General features: G+C 38.5%; 1 protein-coding gene across 3 annotated transcripts in view; it reads left to right on the top strand.

The window, feature by feature from the left end:
- Positions 1-8,289: 8,289 nt before the first annotated feature.
- greb1l (GREB1 like retinoic acid receptor coactivator) overlaps positions 8,290-20,047 on the top strand; it is a 57,713-nt gene continuing 45,955 nt past the window's right edge. For 2 of the 3 annotated variants that reach the window (XM_061732404.1, XM_061732403.1), the window contains exons 1-2: positions 8,300-8,398; positions 10,618-10,735. The gene's annotated coding sequence lies outside the window, so the exon portion shown is untranslated. Of the gene's footprint in view, positions 8,399-10,617; positions 10,736-20,047 lie in introns of all 3 variants that reach the window. The other variant, XM_061732405.1, reaches the window with a different exon arrangement.

Below are 20,047 nucleotides of genomic sequence, written 5' to 3'. Positions count from 1 at the left end.
ATTTAGTCCCACGCGTGAGGAATCCACGTGATTATCATTATATGTATAAATTGCACTGCAGCACAAACTTTACCTGACGCCTGAATTCATGGTATGGCTGATGGAGCTCTCTCAGGTTCTTCCAACCCGACCTTCTCCAGCAAGCACCCCCATGTGAAGACAGATAGCCGGTATTGCGGCTTTCCTGTACTTTTAAGAGCCGCTTGAGAGTTTATTGTTAGGTCCTGTATATTTGCATGACGCGCTGCTGACAGAGAAGTAGGCTACGCTGAGTCCGACAGAAGTTTTATGGCGTTTAATGACAAAACTCAGCCACAAACGGCCTTCCGACATGCTTAATGGGTTTTAAACGTGTACACTGCAAACGTGATCGGGGTGATCAGTGTTCAGTACAAAGCTGTCAACAAAAATTAGGCTACGGCTCCCAACTGTCCTAACTGCATGCGAGCGTCCGACTGTTGCGCCGCAATGCGTGGCATCGGACCCGCTCTGAACGCGTTATCGGCCCCACGTTCTACCACGTTCTTTTGATTGACAGCTGAGACTCGCCTTTTAGAAGGCTGATTTATGGTTCCGCGTTACACCAACGCAGACCTTACAGCGTAGGGTAGGCTACGCTTCTTTCTTGTATTGAAATGACTGTTTCCTACAGCGCTTTACACTTTTTTTTCAACTTTCAACCGGCTTTCAACGCGAGCGACGGGAAGAAAATAGAAGCAGGGCGTGCGACAAAAGTCCAGCTCAAAACGACGCCGCGTCGCTCGCAACCAGTGTAGACAGTGCAATAAAAAAATAAAGCAATGGAACTGTTTTTGACGCTGACTCTCGCTCGCGTCGCATGCAGTGTGTATATTTGCAATATACTGTGGACATCTGAATAAAAACCTCATAAATAGATTGAATCAAAGCGCTCTCCAGCTCTGCGTAGCCTTTTTCTCCTCAGATGATGCCGAGCACAGAATCTTCTGACGCTCATTTCTGAGCCTTGCAGGAGACACATCTGCTGCAACGTGCAGGAAATGTCATTGTGCGGCAAACCGCTGTGGAACAAGTCCTTAATCAATCTTTAAAAAATAATCGTTAATCTGTTGTTTCAGCGCCGCTATGGTTGCCATGGTTACCCGAACTGCAGCATACAGAGCCATTTCCGAGTCACGTAAACCCGACCAATAAAATATTAAAATCAAACTTCCCCTGGAGAGAATTGTCACAGGAATGCCTGTTAAATATCCAGAACTAAGTTCATTTGGTTGTAAATGCCAGCTTCCGGTGCACGAATATGAATAAACGGTTGTTTTTGGTTCGTTTTTTCCTTCCTGTTGACTAGGGATTTCATTTTTCTTATATGAAATAGAAAACGAAAATAAAAGCGTATTTTGAATCTTTGTTAAATCATATTAACACAGAAAAAGAAAAAATGCAGTGTATTCAATATTTGTTTTTTGTTTTAAAAGGAAAATCAAATAAACCAATCGTTTTTTGTTTTTTGATTCCCACTCATGACGGAAAAATCCAATGACCAAAAGATACACGGACCGACCTGATACATACCACTGATTTTGTTCAAACCACTTGTGATGTGTTCATGGTCATCTAGACTGATTTAATGAGGTTTAATGAAAACAATCAGTGTTATGTACGTATCACAAGTTGTATGGGTGTTGAATTCATTAAACCTCATTAAATCAGCCCATAATATGATTTTATAATAATTACTCTCTTGTAATATATAGTCTAGATGACCATGAACACATCACAAGAAATATGACCAAAATCAGTGGTATGTATCACAAGTTTTATGGGTGTTGAATTCATTAAACCACATTAAATCAGCCCATATATATGCCCATATATATGATTTTTTAATAATTACTGTTTTGTGATATATAGTCTAGATGACCATGAACACATCACAAGTGGTTTGACCAAAATCAGTGGTATGTATCACAAGTTTTATGGGTGTTGAATTCATAATATCCAATATCCAATATCAAACCAATTCAACCGCGGTACACAAACAACCAACAAACAAGATCAAGGCATAATTAAACCGGTCTCCTTAAATATCCTAAATTCAAAAATCCAATCTCCCAGTCACCTCTACGATGATCCATGACCAGCCATGAATGCAGGCAGTTATATTTGTATCGTATATGATCTATCCCACAAGGAACAAAATAACAATCAAAGAAATACATATGGAAGGCAAATTGAGTTCTTTAGAGGTCCCCATTTTTATACTTGTCAAGAATTGCTTTCTTGTATGTGTTTTTAAACTGTATAAAGTTAGTGCTTCGTTTGATTTCATCATCCAGACCATTCCACAAAGTTACCCCACAGACTGATCTGCACCTGCTTTTAAGAGTAGTTATGTAATTTTTTGTCTTAGATTATATTGTCCTTCTTTATCTTGAAACATTTTTTGAATGTTTTCAGGCAGTGCATTATTTCTTGCTTTGAACATTATTATTACTGTTCTAATTTCCACTAGGTCCACAAATTTCAAAGTCTGTAATTTAAGGAATAGAGGATTGGTGTGATCGAGATACCCAGCATGATTTATTATCCTTGCTGCTCTTTTTTGCAATGTGCATATCCTTTGTAAGGTGCTCTTGTAGGTATTACCCCAGATTTCAACACAATAGATAAGATATGGTAATATGAGTGCACAGTACAGATTGTGTATACTTTTACTTTCCTGCAAAAGTTAAATGCCATTCTGCCCTGGCATATTCTTTTAAGAAATAAAAAAAAACATCTACAGTTACAGAACATTGAGGGCTTATTATAGACCAGAGAAATACATTTACCCAAAATACATGCTAATCGTGCTAAATTAAAAAAAATAAAATCTTCCAGTTGATCAGTGATTGAAATCTGACCTCATTATCTTAATAACAAAAAAAAGAGAAAGATGATCTTGCATTATTTTCATATCTGGCATTAAAATGTCAAAATCCAAGGGAAAGAAAGATAACCAACTCTGGAATTGTATAGAGTATATTTTTAAAAATCACTTTATTAACACATTACAAACATTTTCAGTTTTATTTCTGTTTATTCCTGTAGATTTGTACATGCAGTATATACCATATTATACTTCAATCTTATACAGCGTTATCTAGAAGGTTTACACAAAAGGCTTTGCAAAGAAAAAAGAGGAAAAAACGTGTAATTCATGAATTGGCTTTCAAGTCATTTTATTTCTAAAAAGTATAAAGAAATGACCATCACTATCCCCTATTGACTAAAATTTGTCAACAAAATTAAATAATAATTTTAATATGGCTTTATTATATTTCTCTTGTAGGAATTACCCAAATTATCATATTTTAATCCAATGTAACCTTATTTGTAATAGTACTTCTAGTTCTCCTACTGGTAATAATAGTTACATAATATTATTGTTATTATTACATATATATATACATATGTATTATTGATAATAGCTATGACTGTCCTAATGTTCATAATCATCTGCGGTTAGTGGACTGTAAAGTTGATCTTTTTCTCCACTGAGCCATTGGCCTATATTCTTCTCTCGTATAGGGTAGTGAATATATTGGTACAATTGGAGATGGAAATGCCAGACAAAGGAAAAAGGGGAGGACCAAAGAGGAAACTTATTGATGTGGTAAAAGATGATACGCAGTTTGTTGATGTGACAGAGAAAGATGCAGAAGATGGGTACCATGGAAACAAGGGATCCACTCTGACCCTACATGGAAAAGCTGAAGGAGAGGAATGTCGGCAAGATGTGGCTGCATTGTATCAATTTTCAATAATCCTATATATATATATATATATATATATATAAGGTATATATATATATATATATATATATATATATATATATATATATATATATATATATATACAGTATGCACAAGTGGGTATGAAAGGTATTCAGACCCCTTTAAATGTTTCCCTCTTTGTTTCATTGCAGCTATGTGTTAAAATCAAAAATGTTCATTTTACTTCTCATTAATGTTCACTCAGTACCCCATCTTGACAGAAAAAAACAGCAATGTAGAAATTTTCTTCTTCTGGAAGTTTTTCCACACCTGGATTTGGGGATCATCTGCCATTCTTCCTCGCAAATCCTCTCCAGTTCTGTCAGGTTGGATGGTGAATATTGGTGGACAGTTATTTTGAAATCTCTCCAGAGATGCTCAATTGGGTTTAGGTCAGGGCTCTGGAAGGGCCAGTCAAGAATGGTCCTAGAGTTGTTCCAAAGCCACTCCTTTGTTATTTTAGCTATGTGCTTAGGGTCCCGAGGACTCTGGAAGAGGTTGTCTGCCAGGATATCTCTGTACTTGGCCGCTTTCATCTTTCCTTCAATTGCAACCAGTCGTTCTGTCCCTGCAGCTGAAAAACACCCCCATAGCATGATGCTGCCACCACCATGTTTCCCTGTTGGGATTGTATTGGGCAGGTGATGAGCATTGCCTGCTTTTCTCCACACATACTGCTTAGAATTAATCTTGGTCTCATCAGACCAGAGAATCTTATTTTTCACAATCTGGGAATCATTTGTGCGTTTTTTTGGCAAACTCTATGCAGGCTTTCATATGTCTTGCACTGAGGAAAGGCTTCAGTCGGGCTCCTCTGCCATAAGCCCCGACTGGTGGAGGGCTGCAGTGATAGTTGACTTTGTGGAACGTTCTCCAGAGCCGGATTAACGGAGAGGCAGAGTAGGCACGTGCCTAGGGCCCGACAGGGGGGGGGGCCCAGACAGAGGGGAAAAAAAAAAAAAAAAAAAAAAATTTTTTTTTTTTTTTTTTTTTTTTGTCTGCACACATATTAATGGTTGATAACATGCCGGTAAAAACCTAAGGCATATATATATGTGCATTATTACTATATTTAGTATACATACATATATATATACGCATACATACGCACAGGGCCGCCGCAAGGGATGTGCGAACCGTGCGACCGCACGGGGCCTGGCGCCCCAAGGGGCCTGGCGCCCCAAGGGGCCTGGCGCCCCAAGGGGCCTGGCGCTATGGGCCGTTTTTTTTTCCCCTATTTTTTTTTTTTTTCTTTATAAATATCAACAGTCACGTTCCATTACAGACCTAAATGTGTACTAGTCTGTGCATATCAATAAATATATGTGCAATGATGACGCGTGTCTGTTGTTCAATCCAATGATCAGACCAAGCGCAGACACAAGCTGCTCTGATCCAGACGGGTGGAGTTGGAACAAACTGTCACACAATGTCGAGAAAACGAGACAGATTCAGGAAATTTCCATCAGGGGATGAAAAAAGAAAAAAACTAAAGACAATGGAAGAGTTTAATGCCTCTCTGAAAGGCACGTTTGATAAATTTGTTACAAAAATCACCGATCCGCTCGGGTCTCAAGCAGCCGTGGGGCCCCGCGTCGAGGTAAGCCCAGATGATGATGAGGCAGGGGAAGGTATCCAGTATTTTGCTAATTGGAGAGTTAAAATTGCGCATATAGACACCAGATCCGACCCGAAAAACCCAAAAATTTCGCGCGCGCTCGCTACGCTCACGCGCGAGGGCCACCCTGGCTATTTCACACAGGGCCTCGCAAATCTCTCTAACGGCTCTGCATACGCATACGCATACATACATATACACATACAGACATACATACTACAGCACACTTTGTCTTACTGCAAATTTTATTGGTCTTTGTAGATTTGACTTCTTATTTAACTATTCAATTTAATCAACACATTTAATTAAGATTTTCTGCAAAATGCTCACAATCGATAAGATAAGGATAATTTCATAGCATTTAATAGAGCATTGTAATAACGTATAAATAATAAAAATCTAAAAATAGTCTGATAGACTGTTTAATATACAACACATGACTTATTTTGGAATACAAAGAACCAACTTGACTATGACTTTGCTATGTAAAATGTGAATTAAGTTTTATTAGTAACTTTGGTAAGTTTAAGATTTCATAAATAACATCGATGGAGGGGGGCCCAAAAATCACAGTCTGCCTAGTGTAGTCCATTTATTTAATCCGGCTCTCCCATCTCCCTACTGCATCTCTTTGGGTTCTTCTTTACCTCTCTCACCAAGGCTCTTCTCCCATGATTGCTCAGTTTGTCTGTACGGCCAGGTCTAGGAAGAGTTCTGGTCGTCCCACACTTCTTCCATTTAAGGATTATGGAGGCCACTGTTTTCGTAGGAACCCCGAGTCCTGCAGACATTCTTTTGTAACCTGGCCCAGATCTGTGTCTTGCCACAATTCTGTCTCCGTCTCCTTGGGCAGGTCCTTTGACTTCATGATTCTCATTTGCTCTGACATGCACTGTGAGGTACGGTCTTATATAGACAGGTGTGTGTCTTTCCTAATCAAGTCCAATCAGTTTAATCAAATCCACCTGGACTCCAACGAAGGAGCAGAACCATATCAAGGGGGATCAGAAGAAATGGACAGCATGTGAGTTAAATATGAGTGTCAAAGCAAAGGGTCTGAATACTTATGACCAATTTCAGTTTTTCTTTTTTAATAAATTTGCAAAGATTTCTACATTTATGTTTTTCTCTGTCAAGATGGGGTGCTAAGTGTATATTAATGAGAAATAAAATGATCTTTTTTGTTTTTTAGCAAATGCATGAAATGAAACAAAGAGAGAAAAATGTAAAGGGGTGTGAATACTTTCTTATGTATGTATGTACACCAATGTAAATTCCTTATATATTAATCTTAGTGCTAGGACACATTTAAGTTGTCATCTTTTTGTTTGTTTGTTTGCTAAAAGTCATCCACTTTTCTGGAAATCCTTATTAAAATGTCACACAACACAACTGTTCTCTATTTAAATAAGTTGTAACCACTTCTGTTGTTGCCCAATAGGGTGCGCTGTTTCACTAGTTATGATGAGAACTGTTTTCAGGAACTTCAGTGAAGGCTGGTGATCTTGACTTTTTCTGGCTCATAGATAACATTTTTACCTCGCTCTATTCTTCAGAACAAGTTGCGCTATATTAAAGTAACACACTGGATCCAATTGAACTTAAAGCCCGTATTACTGCCAAAAGAGGAACAGGCTTTGATCTCAAACGCGTTTGGGAAACTACAGTTGCCACAAAATGTAGCGTCACAGAAACGTTCATATGTTTAGCATTGCATCTGTGGAATAAATAAAAGAAAGCCAGCAAACGCGTTTTAATGCATCATTGCTCTATCAGAATGGCTCGTTACTTCTCTCATTCCTCTTAGCCTACTGTCTTCCCATACAGTGACGTCAATTCAGTCAAAGCTAAGGTATGGCAAGGTTACGAGTCACAGAACTTAACTAGAGTATCAATCAACACGTCCAGCAAATACTCATCACAGAAGTCTGCTATGTAGCTTATCTGTGTGGTCAAGAAAATTTGAACTTTTTCAAATGCAGTCTCGATCACTGCAAACACTCAAAATCTTACCAGGAATATTTGTCTTATTTCTAGTTAAAATGTCTCATTTTTAGTCAAAAAATAAAACAAGAGTCATCACCAGAAAAATAACTTGTTATTTGACCATTTTCAAGTAAATTTTCACTTGAAAGAAATAGGAAAATCTGCCAGTGGGACAAGATTTATCTTCTCATTACAAGCAAAACAATCTTGTTCCACTGGCAGATTTTTCCACTTATTTTAAGTGAAAATCTACTTGAAACAGGTGAAAATGGTTGTTTTGGAGTCTTGTCTTAAATGTAATGAGATTTTTTTTACTAAAAATTAGACATTTTAACTAGAAATAAGACAAATATTCTTGTTAAGATTTTGAGTTTTTGCAGTGTATAATAACTAGTGAAATCGATCATGTTGTTCTGATTTGCATTTGTAGTTATTCTATATGTATTAAGTAATAGAATAATCAATACAAATAGACACGGAGTAATTCCATAAATGTATTTAAAAAACAAACATTTACATTTTCCCTTGAAGCCAAGCTGTGGCGGCTGCCATACCTTGCCATACCCAATTGACGCCCCTGTTCCCATATTATGATTATTTTGAAATTTTCAAAGTAATACTGTTGTATTCGTCATGGTTTGTTTTGCATTCGTTTTGTCCTTTACATGGCGTTTTTCTCCTCCCTTTAGAGCAACAGTGGGACCACAACTGAAGTGAACTTCTGGTTCAGCCATAAACCTGAATTATGGTCCGCGTTAAATCGACGCAGAGCCTACGGCGTAGGTCGGTACCCTACGCCGTAGGCTCTGCGTTGGCGTAACGCGGAACCATAAATCAGCCTATAGGTACAGTGCTGTCGTGACGTCACGGGTTGCGAGCAGATCAGCTGTCCAGCAGAGCAGCAGACACGGCGGCTCCGGGAGTCGTGCAAGCAACTTCACGCACAGCCCCACATTTCCCACGGGCATGGCCACGTAACGACATTTCAGAGTTTAACGAGGTAAGACTGCATTACACTTTTTTTTTTTTGCTCGACTTTGCATGGAAACAGCTGTTTATTGTTGTCACTGAAAGCGAATTCACGTCGTTATTGCTGTGTGGATGATGGTCGCTCCGCTGCCCGCAGCCTTAAGTCAATCCACCAATGCGCCTCAGTCTCGCACAGATGTTTAAAAGTTTGTTTCGCCACCAAATTTACAACACGGTGTCAACTATCGGAGAAGGAGTAGTTTGAAACCAAAACGCCATTTGGCATAATATATTGAAAAATGTCAATAAACCTGTTTAGATAACAGACCGGTTATTTTTCGTGTTTGCTTTACCTCATGTTGTGGCTGTCAGTGATGGGGGGGTGGGGTGGGGATCGTAGGCATAGCCCCCAAAAATGTAACCAACTCCTAGTAAAATGCAAACAAGTAAACCGTCTGCAATTCATTAGTCTGAATTTCAAGATGAGCGAGAAATAATGGATCTTTTGGTATTTTGATGCTGCCTGCGTTGGTCCATCATTGTTAATAAAGTCAAGCAGGATTTCTGGAGCCAAAGCACCAATTTAAGTGTTTGTCTGTTGAAAGCTACAGTTGCCTAAGGCTTGGTGTTGAAACAGGCTTCAGCAGGTCAGATCAAAATCATCTCTGATGACAGTGAGCAGAGGATGGGTTGTCATTGTCAGTAGAAACAGCCCAGCCAGCATGTTTATTGTAATAAAGCTTGTATTACTTAAATGTCTTTACTGACCACTTTTGTATGTCATTTTTTTACGTCATTATATGTCATTATATGTCATTTTTTTACGTCATATGAGTTAATAAGCATTGAGTGCACAGTATTATATTTTCTTAGCTACAGCAGAATTCAATGTACATTACACCAGATACAAACTGGAAATCAAATACTAAACATCAAATTTTAGCTACTATGCAATAAATAGTAATTTCTGTCATTGATTGGTGCATTCATATTCATGAGTTTAAAAGCCAATCACTGTAGAACCGTAATATGTTTCCACTAAGCATTGTGTAAAAAAAAAAACAAAAAACAAAGAAAAAACAAATCTCTTAATATATGTCATAAAGTCACGCCGGTAGTAAAGTGAGCACATAGGCAGTGAACAATGTGAACTGTGAATTCGCTGGGTGGCCTTTGTCACCGAGAGCACACGCAGCCCTTTTACAGAGAGGAAGGGCTGGATGGGTCAGTGGGGCTCTGAACACTGACCATCTGGCCCTTGGGGGCGGGTTTCCTCACGGCTGCCTTTGTTCCTGGCTAACAATTGGGACTTAATCTGGGAGGAGATAAGTAAGGCCCCATGACAACACTCCCACATGCGGACAGATTTCTCTGTGGCCCTGAAGGAAACGTCTGTCTTCTGTTTTTGTGAAGGCCCCTAAGTTTGTCGCATTTAGTGCTGGTTGTCTTCTCATTGTGGTTTTGATGCATCATATTGCTAATATTATAATTAGTTGGCAAAAATTAAACTTAATTCAGTTCAATTCAATTCAGTTCAATTCACTTCAATCAAATTCAATATAATTCAGTTAATTTATGTTAGTGCCAGTTTACAACTAAGTCATCTTAAGACAATTCAGACAGAAACAAGAAAACAAGTTTGGTTCAATTTAGTTCAATCCAATTCACTTAATTCAGTTCATCCCTCTAGAAACCAGATGCAAAATTCAATATATTGGTCCGGTAATGTCAATTTGTTCAAAATGGCCTTGCCAAGAACCCTAACAGACCGAGTCAAATCTTCTCTTTAGTGAAACCCCCCATCCTGCGCTAATATAAAGCAATAGTGGAGAGGATAAAAGGTAGAGAGGGATACGTACGTCTGTCTTAAACGTGTTACTGTACTTGGATGGATGAATGGATAAAAAGGGGGAAAAACATACATTAGTCCAGCCTTTATTGCTTCTCTTTAAACAACATGTCCTCTTAGTGTCTACTGTTCAGTATGCCTAATTAGTATATTTCAATTGGATTTTTCAGTCCTGAATACATGCCAATTCCCTCTTTTTTATTAAGACCCCCCCCCAGACATTTCTGTAATATGTTATTAAATGTTAAGCCAGTTAGTTGTCACCTTAAAAAGATTATTTATTTTAAAAAGGAAACTTTTTAACACGCTCAGATTTTGTTATCTCCTAATATCAGTCTCCTCCTTTCACTTTCTTTTTTTTTTTTGCCCAACATCTTATTCCCAGTTATTGTATTGTGCAGAAAACCTGCTGTGAAGTGAAGAGGTGTTCCAAAAATGCAACATGACATTTCTCCTGAAAAAGCTCGACTACAGATAACTATTTCACATCCATCTGTGCATGAGGCAGTTGTCACCAAGGTAACAGGTTGATTTATTTTCTTTCATTATTCTCTCACTGTCATTTACAGTGGATTGAGATTTGCTTTTTGCTGCTCATTTCCTGTTTACTTAGTTGGTCCTGTGTGTTTCTTTCTATTCATTTTCATAAGAGAAAATACATATTTAAGTGAAAGGTCATATTCATTATCGTCTGTTATGGCAAAATATAGTGTGAGAGCTCACTAGAATCATAACAAACCAATTGATTACCAATCAAGTCACATAAGCAGGGTTCAGTTTCAGCTGGGTTTTCTCCCACTTCTTGAAAATTTTTTTTTTTTTGTTAAGATATTGATCTGTGAGGAGAACTATTTCACTTCAAACACCTACACAGATCATTCATGATATCTTATGTCACAAAAACACAACAGGGACTATTCAGCAGTGCTGACAGATGCTTCTGCCGATCCTTTCAGAAGCATCTCTCTGATCGTGGGCTTTTCTCATTAGGAGTGCAGATGGCACAAGGGACAAATCCCAACTAGAGAGATCAGTGCTTTTGCTTCACACTTTTTTTATTGGACTGTGACAGAATCCAGTGGTTCTCAAAATAAGGGTCCTTCAGCTCTGGCAGTAGTCTTAGGGATTTATTTAGGCCCGGTGTTGTTAACCTCAATCTGCATTTTGAACATAGATAATTAAACTTTGCTTGTAAAGTATCTTATAAAAAAAGGTACACCACAGCATAAAAATTATGCATCATGAATAAAAACCTTACATACTGGCTTTTCCTTGGAACATTTCCCCCTTTTTCCAGGTCTTGGTGCCTGTTTGTAAGAGCCACTTTCCGGAAAGGCATAAAATCTGATCACCTTTTTTTTACCACCTCCCGGAGCAAAACCCCACCCCTATTTGACAATGCTGAATTGGGGAGATGCACGAACAAAAAAACGTCTTAGTTTTTGAGGATAATATACTATTAAGAGCTAAATTATTAGAATGACTGAAGAAAAAGTTGAATGAAGCTGGAACATCATTTCACGTCAAGCAACAGATGATGTCACCACGTCGTCAGGCCAAAGAATCGGTCACAATCATTCAAATGAAATGAAAATGGCAAGAAAATAATGATTGTAACATAAATATTTTTAACTGGTCTGTATCTGTTTACTCACCATACTCGTAAGCATGGAGAAGCTGACCTTTGCGTCATGGTTGTCTATTCATTACTGTACATTACTGTTGTGGCAAAATGTGTGTGTGTGTGTGTGTATATATATGTATATGTATAATTTTGTTATTTTTTTATGATAGTTTCGTATTGTGGTTCAAAGAAATATTTGACATATTTTTTTCTTATTATTCTTATTTAGTTTTTACTGACTTGCTTTATAGAGTGAATTTAGTAGAACACTCAATATTGTTTTCCTGCAACAAACTTTTAGTAAATTAACTATTTACAGTTCAAACATGTCAAATCATATCTGATCATAGCTCCTAAAAACGCACAAACACAAATTTGCACTTGATGCACTTGAGAGTGTTTTGTTTTTGCACCCTTCTTTTCTGCACCCTGATGCTTTCGCCGCATCCAGTTTCTTGGGCAAATTGAGTGCTCGGTTGTTGTAAAGAACAGTTGTAAAGAAACGAGAATTATAGGTTTTATGCACTTTTAGTAGATGTATTATTAAACATGTAAATCAACAGGTAAGTAGTTTGCCAAGTTACATTTTCAAATGATTGTCTGTGACCACTAGTGTGACGTTGATCATGTGTGTGATCAGCATTGTTAACTAAATCTGCTCTTATTTCTCTTTTGGATTTTTTAAAACACTTGCACATTGCTCTTGATCTATAATACACGATGGGTGCCATCACTCATTTTTTGTGGCTCAGGCTCCTCAACAGCTGCAGGATTCCCCTCTGGGCCTTTCTCTGGCCCTCATCAACCTCATCTACAGACAGCTCTAAATCAGATTATTTTATCCGCAATCTTCCAATTTTTGGAAAATCCTTACAGCCTCCTTTAGCCCTCTGCTTTAAAAAATGGAGGAATAGTAAGTCATTATGTCCACTACAAAGTAGATTGAATAAAAGTTGTGTTTTCAAACCGTTCAAATTACTGTGGCTTTTTAAAAATATACTTAATTGAAGTTAAGATCTTTTATATTAAAGAAATAACTTAATTTTTAGCAATACAAACATGATAATTACAAGAAAATTGGTGACTTATCTCACTTCTTGTCATGTGAAAGTTGAAATTGTTGCCATTTTAAAGAGACTGTTCTGGAGACGTGAAAACCCCACCCCTACATATGGGGCATCAAAAGAAAGGCCAGGATGTCCTCATTAAGGGACAAAGGGATTTAGATAAATCCAATCAATTATGTACAACTTAGAGGTCTTAGACTCATGTCCTCCACAAAGGACAAAAATGTATTTCTGGGTCTGGATTTCCCTCTTTGTTTCATTGCAGTTCATTTTATTTCATTTCATTTCTCATTAATGTACACTCAGAACCCCATCTTGACAGAAAAACAACCCAGAAATGTTTGCAAAAAAAAAGAAAAAAGAAAAACTGAAATATCACATGGTCATAAGTATTCAGACCCTTTGCTCAGTATTGAGTAGAAGCACCCTTTTGAGCGAGTACAGCCATGAGTCTTCTTTGGAATGATGATCAATTTTGGTTGACAGTCATTTTGAAATCTCTCCAGAGATGCTCAATTGGGTTTAGGTCAGGGCTCTGGTTGGGCCAGTCAAGAATGGTCCTAGAGTTGTTCTAAAGTCACTCCTTTTGTTATTTTAGCTATGTGCTTAGGGTCATTGTCTTGTTGGAAGGTGAACCTTCAGCCCAGTCTGAGGTCCCGAGGCCTCTGGAAGAGGTTTTCTGCCAGGATATCTCTGTACTTGGCCGTTTTCATCTTTCCTTTAATTGCAACCAGTCGTTCTGTCCCTGCAGCTGAAAAACACCCCCATAGCATGATGCTGCCACCACCATGTTTCCCTGTTGGGATTGTATTGGGCAGGTGATGAGCATTGCCTGCTTTTCTCCACACATACTACTTAGAATTAATCTTGGTCTCATCAGACCAGAGAATCTTATTTTTCACAGTCTGGGAGTCATTTGTGCGTTTTTTTGGCAAACTCTATGCAGGCTTTCATATGTCTTGCACTGAGGAAAGGCTTCAGTCGGGCCGCTCTGCCATAAAGCCCCGACTGGTGGAGGGCTGCAGTGATAGTTGACTTTGTTGAACGTTCTCCCATCTCCCTACTGCATCTCTTTGGTTCTTCTTTACCTCTCTCACCAAGGCTCTTCTCCCATGATTGCTCAGTTTGTCTGGACAGCCAGGTCTAGAAAGAGTTCTGGTCATCACAAACTTCTTCCATTTAAGGATTATGGAGGCCACTATTTTCGTAGGAACCTTGAGTCCTGCAGACATTCTTTTGTAACTTGGGCCAGATCTGTGTCTTGCCACAATTCTGTCTCCGTCTCCTTGGGCAGGTCCTTTGACTTCATGATTCTCCTTTGCTCTGACATGCACTGTGAGGTATATGGTTTATTTATTTGTTTATTTGATAAGGATCCCCATTAGTTTTCACCATGTGAAGACTATTCTTCCTGGGGTCCACACAAAGACATATAAAAGATTACAAAAATCACACTCAAAAAGGGTGAACAACATTCACTAGAATTCCTAAAATAATAAATTAAAACAAAAATAAAAGATTAAGTACCCAACCAAAACCATCCACATCTTAAGTAACAATATTTGCTACTATCACCAGATCTGTATCCACCTTTGAACAAAATAGTTTGCAACTAATTTATAATATACTTATACTACTATACTATATGTACTCATAGCCTACAGTAATTTAGAATGTATTTACTATTAAATTTATAATATACTTAGAATTTGCAAAATAATCACAATATATACCTAGGACCGATCATAACTTCCTTCTGAACCACAGCCTGCTTCAGTCTCCTTTTAAAACCAGACACCTTGATTATTGCAACTAGACATGGGGGAGATGGTTCCAGTGTGTGACTGCTCTATACATTACTGTTTTTTTTCAAAGCATTGGTTCTGGGCATAGGCAGAGAAAAGTGATTAGCTAGGGCCATTCTGGTATCATAGCTGTGTCTATTATTTGTTGGTAGAAGCTGCATAAACAAGAAGCCAGGTTTGCGTAATGTACAGATGTTTTTCAAAAACATAATAAGGCTGCATGCTAGTCGATCCTCCACCATCATTCAAGACGGCTCAGCATGCATGCTCTCAACATTGCTTCTGATAGAGCAGCGGAGAGCAAGGCGTGCCGCTCTGTTCTGAGTGAGCTGGAGTTTTACAAGTGCTTGTTTGGAGGCACAGGACCAAACTGTTGAGCAGCAGTCAAGATGAGACAAGACCAGAGATTGAATTAATAATTTGACAGTTGTTTCATTCAGCAGATAGTTGCTTTTTCTAATATTAAAGAGACTGTTCTGCAGACGTGGTCTTATATAGACAGGTGTGTTCCTTTCCTAATCAAGTCCAATCAGTTTAATTAAACGCACCTGGACTCCAATGAAGGAGCAGAACCATCTCAAGGAGGATCAGAAGAAATGGACAGCAAGTCAGTTAAATTTGACTGTCACAGCAAAGGGTCTGAATACTTATGACCATGTGTTATAGTCAGTTTTTCTTTTTTAATACATTTGCAAACATTTCTACATTTCAAGATGGGATGCTGAGTGATAAAAAATAAATCTCAAAAATGATACATTCATTCAGAGCTGTCTGGGAGATTTGCGAGGCCCTGTGCGAAATGGTCAGGGGGGGCCCTCGCGAAATTTTAGTTTTTTTCGGGTCGGATCGGGTGTCTATATGCGCAATTTTTACTCTCCAATTAGCAAAATACTGGATACCTTCCCCTGCCTCATCATCATTTGGCTTGCCTCGACGCGGGGCCCCACGGCTGCTTGAGACCCGGTTGGATCGGTGATTTTTGTAACAAATTTATCAAACAAGCCTTTAAGAGAGGCATTAAACTCTTCCATTTTCTTTAGTTTTTTTCTTTTTTCATCCCCTGATGGAAATTTCATGAATCTATCTCGTTCTCTCGACATTGTGTGACAGTTTGTTCCAACTCCACCCGTCTGGATCAGAGCACCTTGTGTCTGCGCTTGGTCTGATCAGTTGTATTGAACAACAGACACGCGTCATCATTGCACATATATTTATTGATATGCACAGACTAGTACACATTTAGGTCTGTAATGGAACGTGACTGTTGATATTTATAAGGGAAAACAAGAAAAAAGAACGAAAAAAAAAAAATCAAATTTTTTATTTATTTATTTATTTTTTCAAAAACGGCCCATAGCGCGAGGCCCCTTGGGGCGCGAGGCCCCGTGCGGTCGCACGGTTCGCACACCCCTTGCGGCGGCCCTGCATTCATTGCAGTCATGTTCGTACAGTTGACTTTTAAAATGTCTGTGGTTGTTTTTTTTACTTAGACTTTTAGCTGGGGCTGCATGGTGGCGTGGGGGTGAGCACTGGTCAGCACTGTTGCCTCACAGCTACATAGTTGCTGTTTTGAACCCTATATGGGGCCCTTGTGTGTGGCATCCGCTTGTTCTTCCTGTCGTCGTGTGAGTCTTGTTCGGGCACTCTGGTTTTATCCCAGAGTCCAAGAACATGTATTTTAAGCTAATTGGTGATTCTAAATTTGCCAGTAGGAATGAGTGAGCGTGGTTGTTTATCTATATGTCGCCCTTTGATGGACGGGCACCTGTCTAGGGTAAACCCCTGCCATAGAGCTGGGATAGGCTCCAGGAGACCCCTGTGACCCTAAAGAAGTGGTATAGATTATGGACGAATGGTATCGTGCCAGTACAGGGGCCTCCAAGCTGGAACGGGTAAAGTAGATGTATATAGTTGTAAATCTGTGTTGAATCAATGCTGATCCTTACGTAAATATGTGAATCAGATAATGGTGGTGATGGGTTGATCAATTCAGTTCATTTTTGTTTTTGTTTTTTATTTGATGCAGGTATTTTATTTATAACTGGAATTTAAATCAGTTTGTCAGTTTGTCACTGCACAAAAAACCTTTTATTTGAATAATTAATCAAGTATTACAAAACCAAAATTTTAATTAAAATCCTAAAACCAGAGATTTTGTCTTAAACTTTAACAAACGGTCCAAAACCTCTTACTGTATGTGAGGAATACATACAGCTTCTTAATTATTCATTGGTTTTAAATGGGTGCTTATGCTATCTGATATGCAAATTATAGGGATTTGGTTTGGTATTGAAACAGAAAAAAATTGGATTCCAGTGTTATGACAGATGTACACACTCATTTAAAACACAATTTGGCAGTTTATCCAAGGAGAATATGAAGAAATAATGTATTATCTGTCAAAAGCAGTTATCTCAATAGACTGAGATTTCACATCTGGAATCCCTCATTCATGTATGTATGAGGTACACAGCTTGTTTTTGGTGATGATCTTTTCCACGGACACATAGTAATCTTCTGTTTCCTTGTAAGTGACAAAATTTGTTTTGATTAAATGCACCATGAAAGACCAGGAAGTAAATCAATTTTAAAGAAGTTTATAAAAGACTAGGAGTGGCTGAGGGAATGAATAAATAAAAATACAGGTGGTTTGGGGGGAAACATGAATCAAACCCTAAGTACTGTATATTGTTTTATGACGCAGTCGACAATTGGATCATTAAAACCAATCTAACAAAGGCCTGAGCCCTTCCCCCAGCTGAAAGAAGATGTCAAAGGTCTGTGACCTCTTCCATTTATGTGCATTGATCCCTTCAGTGGGGGAGGAGCTTCCTCCTCAAAGCCCCCCACCATCAGCTGTTACTGTATATCTTAATTTTGCCTGCAGGAAGTAGAGCTATTCCTTCATTTTATTAATCTTTGTTTCCTTTAATATTCCCTTTTACTATATTTTTGTTATTGCACTCATATTCCATTGATCTCCCAAGCTTTAAACATCTTTTGTGAATGGTACATTCATATGACAGAAACATTAAAAGTATTTAATTGTTCAGTATTTTCCCAACATCAGTATCTAAAATAAAGCATTTTAATTATCTATTTATTATTATTATTTTTTTTTTTCACATTTTCTGAATTTCAAAATAAGTGCATTTTAATGGCTAAAAATGTTGGTGAGACTAGCTGTACTTTGTAATTCACTGAAACAATAGGACAACACTGAACTTATCTCAAACATCCAATCATCGCATCACAGGTGAAGCTTACATTAATGTACAGTTAGGGCTATATAGTTATACATTAACATACAGTTTATATATATAATTCGAAAAGAAACATTTAAATTGTTTGAGGTAAAGACAAAAAAGGGAAGAAAAAGACTGTCCCAGAATTCAGAATGTGAGGAAGGTAAGACATGTAGCAAGTGGAAATAGAGCCAAGAAGACTGGTCTGAACATCCTGCTCTTTGTTGCAAGAGAGCCTTGGGATGTTAATTTGTGTGTGTGTGTGTGTGTGTGTGTGTGTGTCTCTCTGTGTCTGTGTGTGTGTAAGACACTTCCTCTTGTTCTGTTATCTGTAATTCTGACATGCAGAGCAGCTTCTTATCCATCACCACTGGATCATTGGGTTTACCAAACTTCACGTCCTGTGTGCATGTAACCTCAGTGCAGTTACATGCATCTAAATCAAGCTATTGGCAACAATCTAGTTGAGGATTAAACTGGAGTTTCTGAGAAATCCAAGTATACATGCGCGAAAAGACAATCGATTATTGAGTGAGGTCCGTTCGACTCTGCAATGCTAAGGTGGCGCCACACGCACTTTTGCATTGGCGTTCTTCCGGTTCTTTCTTTGTTGTTCGTCGTCTTCTTCTTCTACTGTGTTGATATTCTGGCTTTCGCGGGTCGTCACTTCCGGAAAGGGGAGTCCCGGGGCAATCAGTAGCTCGGCTGAGCGTGGCTTGTTTATACAGTCCGGAATAACTGGAATTAGGACGCATTATCTGGCACTAAAAGCTCCATCTCAAGAGCTTCAGTTCGGTTCGACTACAGCCCAGCTAAGGTGTATAAGGCTTTTAAAAATTAAATTAGGCAACAATTCAACTTTCTGACTGACTGTAACAAGTATTAATGATTATTCCAGTTCATGCACCCGCATGTGTGGGCACTAAATACAGAAAAAGTCCAGGGGGGGTTACAAAGTTGTAGCCCCACCTGTAGCCTATTTCAGTCATGTGCTGCTTTAAATTAATCTCAGGGGAACCCAACATACTGGTATGATGTCCGAGCAATGCTGCCTAGTGCTTTTCTGTAATGTTTTGCGGTCTGACTTTGAAACAAATAATCCACCCCTGTTTTCTATAGGGCGTTCCTCCTCATAACCACATCTAAAGTACAGAAATTACAGCATGATGCAAAATTGGTCAGGGCTAAAATTGATAATACTGAGACTGGATAATGCAGTGATCTGCGTCTGTGATGTCACAGTGTCCTGCAAATCCCATAGGTAGCCCCAAACAATGTCGGCATGGGTATGGATACCCACATAGATCCTCTTAACCACAGCAAAGATGTTTATAATATGTACCCTTCAATGAAATCCAGTGTGTTTGGTAGCCTGATATGAATTAAGGTAATGGACTTACAGAGTTGTGTGTGGTGCTGCAGCTTCTTCTCTGACAAAAAGTAGTTATAATAGAGGTGTTTTCTTCTGCTGAAGAAAAAGATCATGGTTTTCTCCAGCTGATAACTATCCTATTAGAGGTTGTTTTAAAAAAAAAAAACAAAAAAAAACTGTTACTGTTGAGTCACACTGCTGTTGTATTTTTACACCAATATTAGTCGTTATGGCGACATGACATAAGGTTGTGAGAAAACGGACTCTATGAGGACTCAAGTGAGATACAGTTTATCAGCTGATTTACTATCCAGTCTTGTGCAAATGGAAAATATTGCACAAGCATCATGGCCCTCTTTGTCAGTTAAATAGGCATGTCTGAATGAAATCATGAGGAACATTACCAGGAAACTGAGTGACCCTTTGCTGTCGTAGTTCTTGTCTGAAACAGGACTTTGCCTCCGCTGATCAAAGTTGAAATGACAAAAATGAATGAATCTATCTGGCTGTGCACCCAAATGATTTGTCAGGAAATGTGCCAAGTCAAAGGGTAACCGTAAGGCGCAAAGCAACATGTGTTTGTGGGGGAGTTGCAGCATGTCAAGGTGAAGGGGGAATTTCAGCCTTTTGTTCCCTGAGTTGAGCTCATAATACACAAATGACTTCACAGCAGTAATGCAACGTGAAGTGTGGGCTGAAATCTGGTGTATTCCTGCTT

Source organism: Cololabis saira, chromosome 10 (assembly GCF_033807715.1).
Source record: "Cololabis saira isolate AMF1-May2022 chromosome 10, fColSai1.1, whole genome shotgun sequence".
Lineage (NCBI taxonomy): Eukaryota > Metazoa > Chordata > Actinopteri > Beloniformes > Belonidae > Cololabis > Cololabis saira.
Note: the sequence above shows the minus strand (reverse complement) of the source record. Positions and strands in the feature narration are given on the sequence as shown.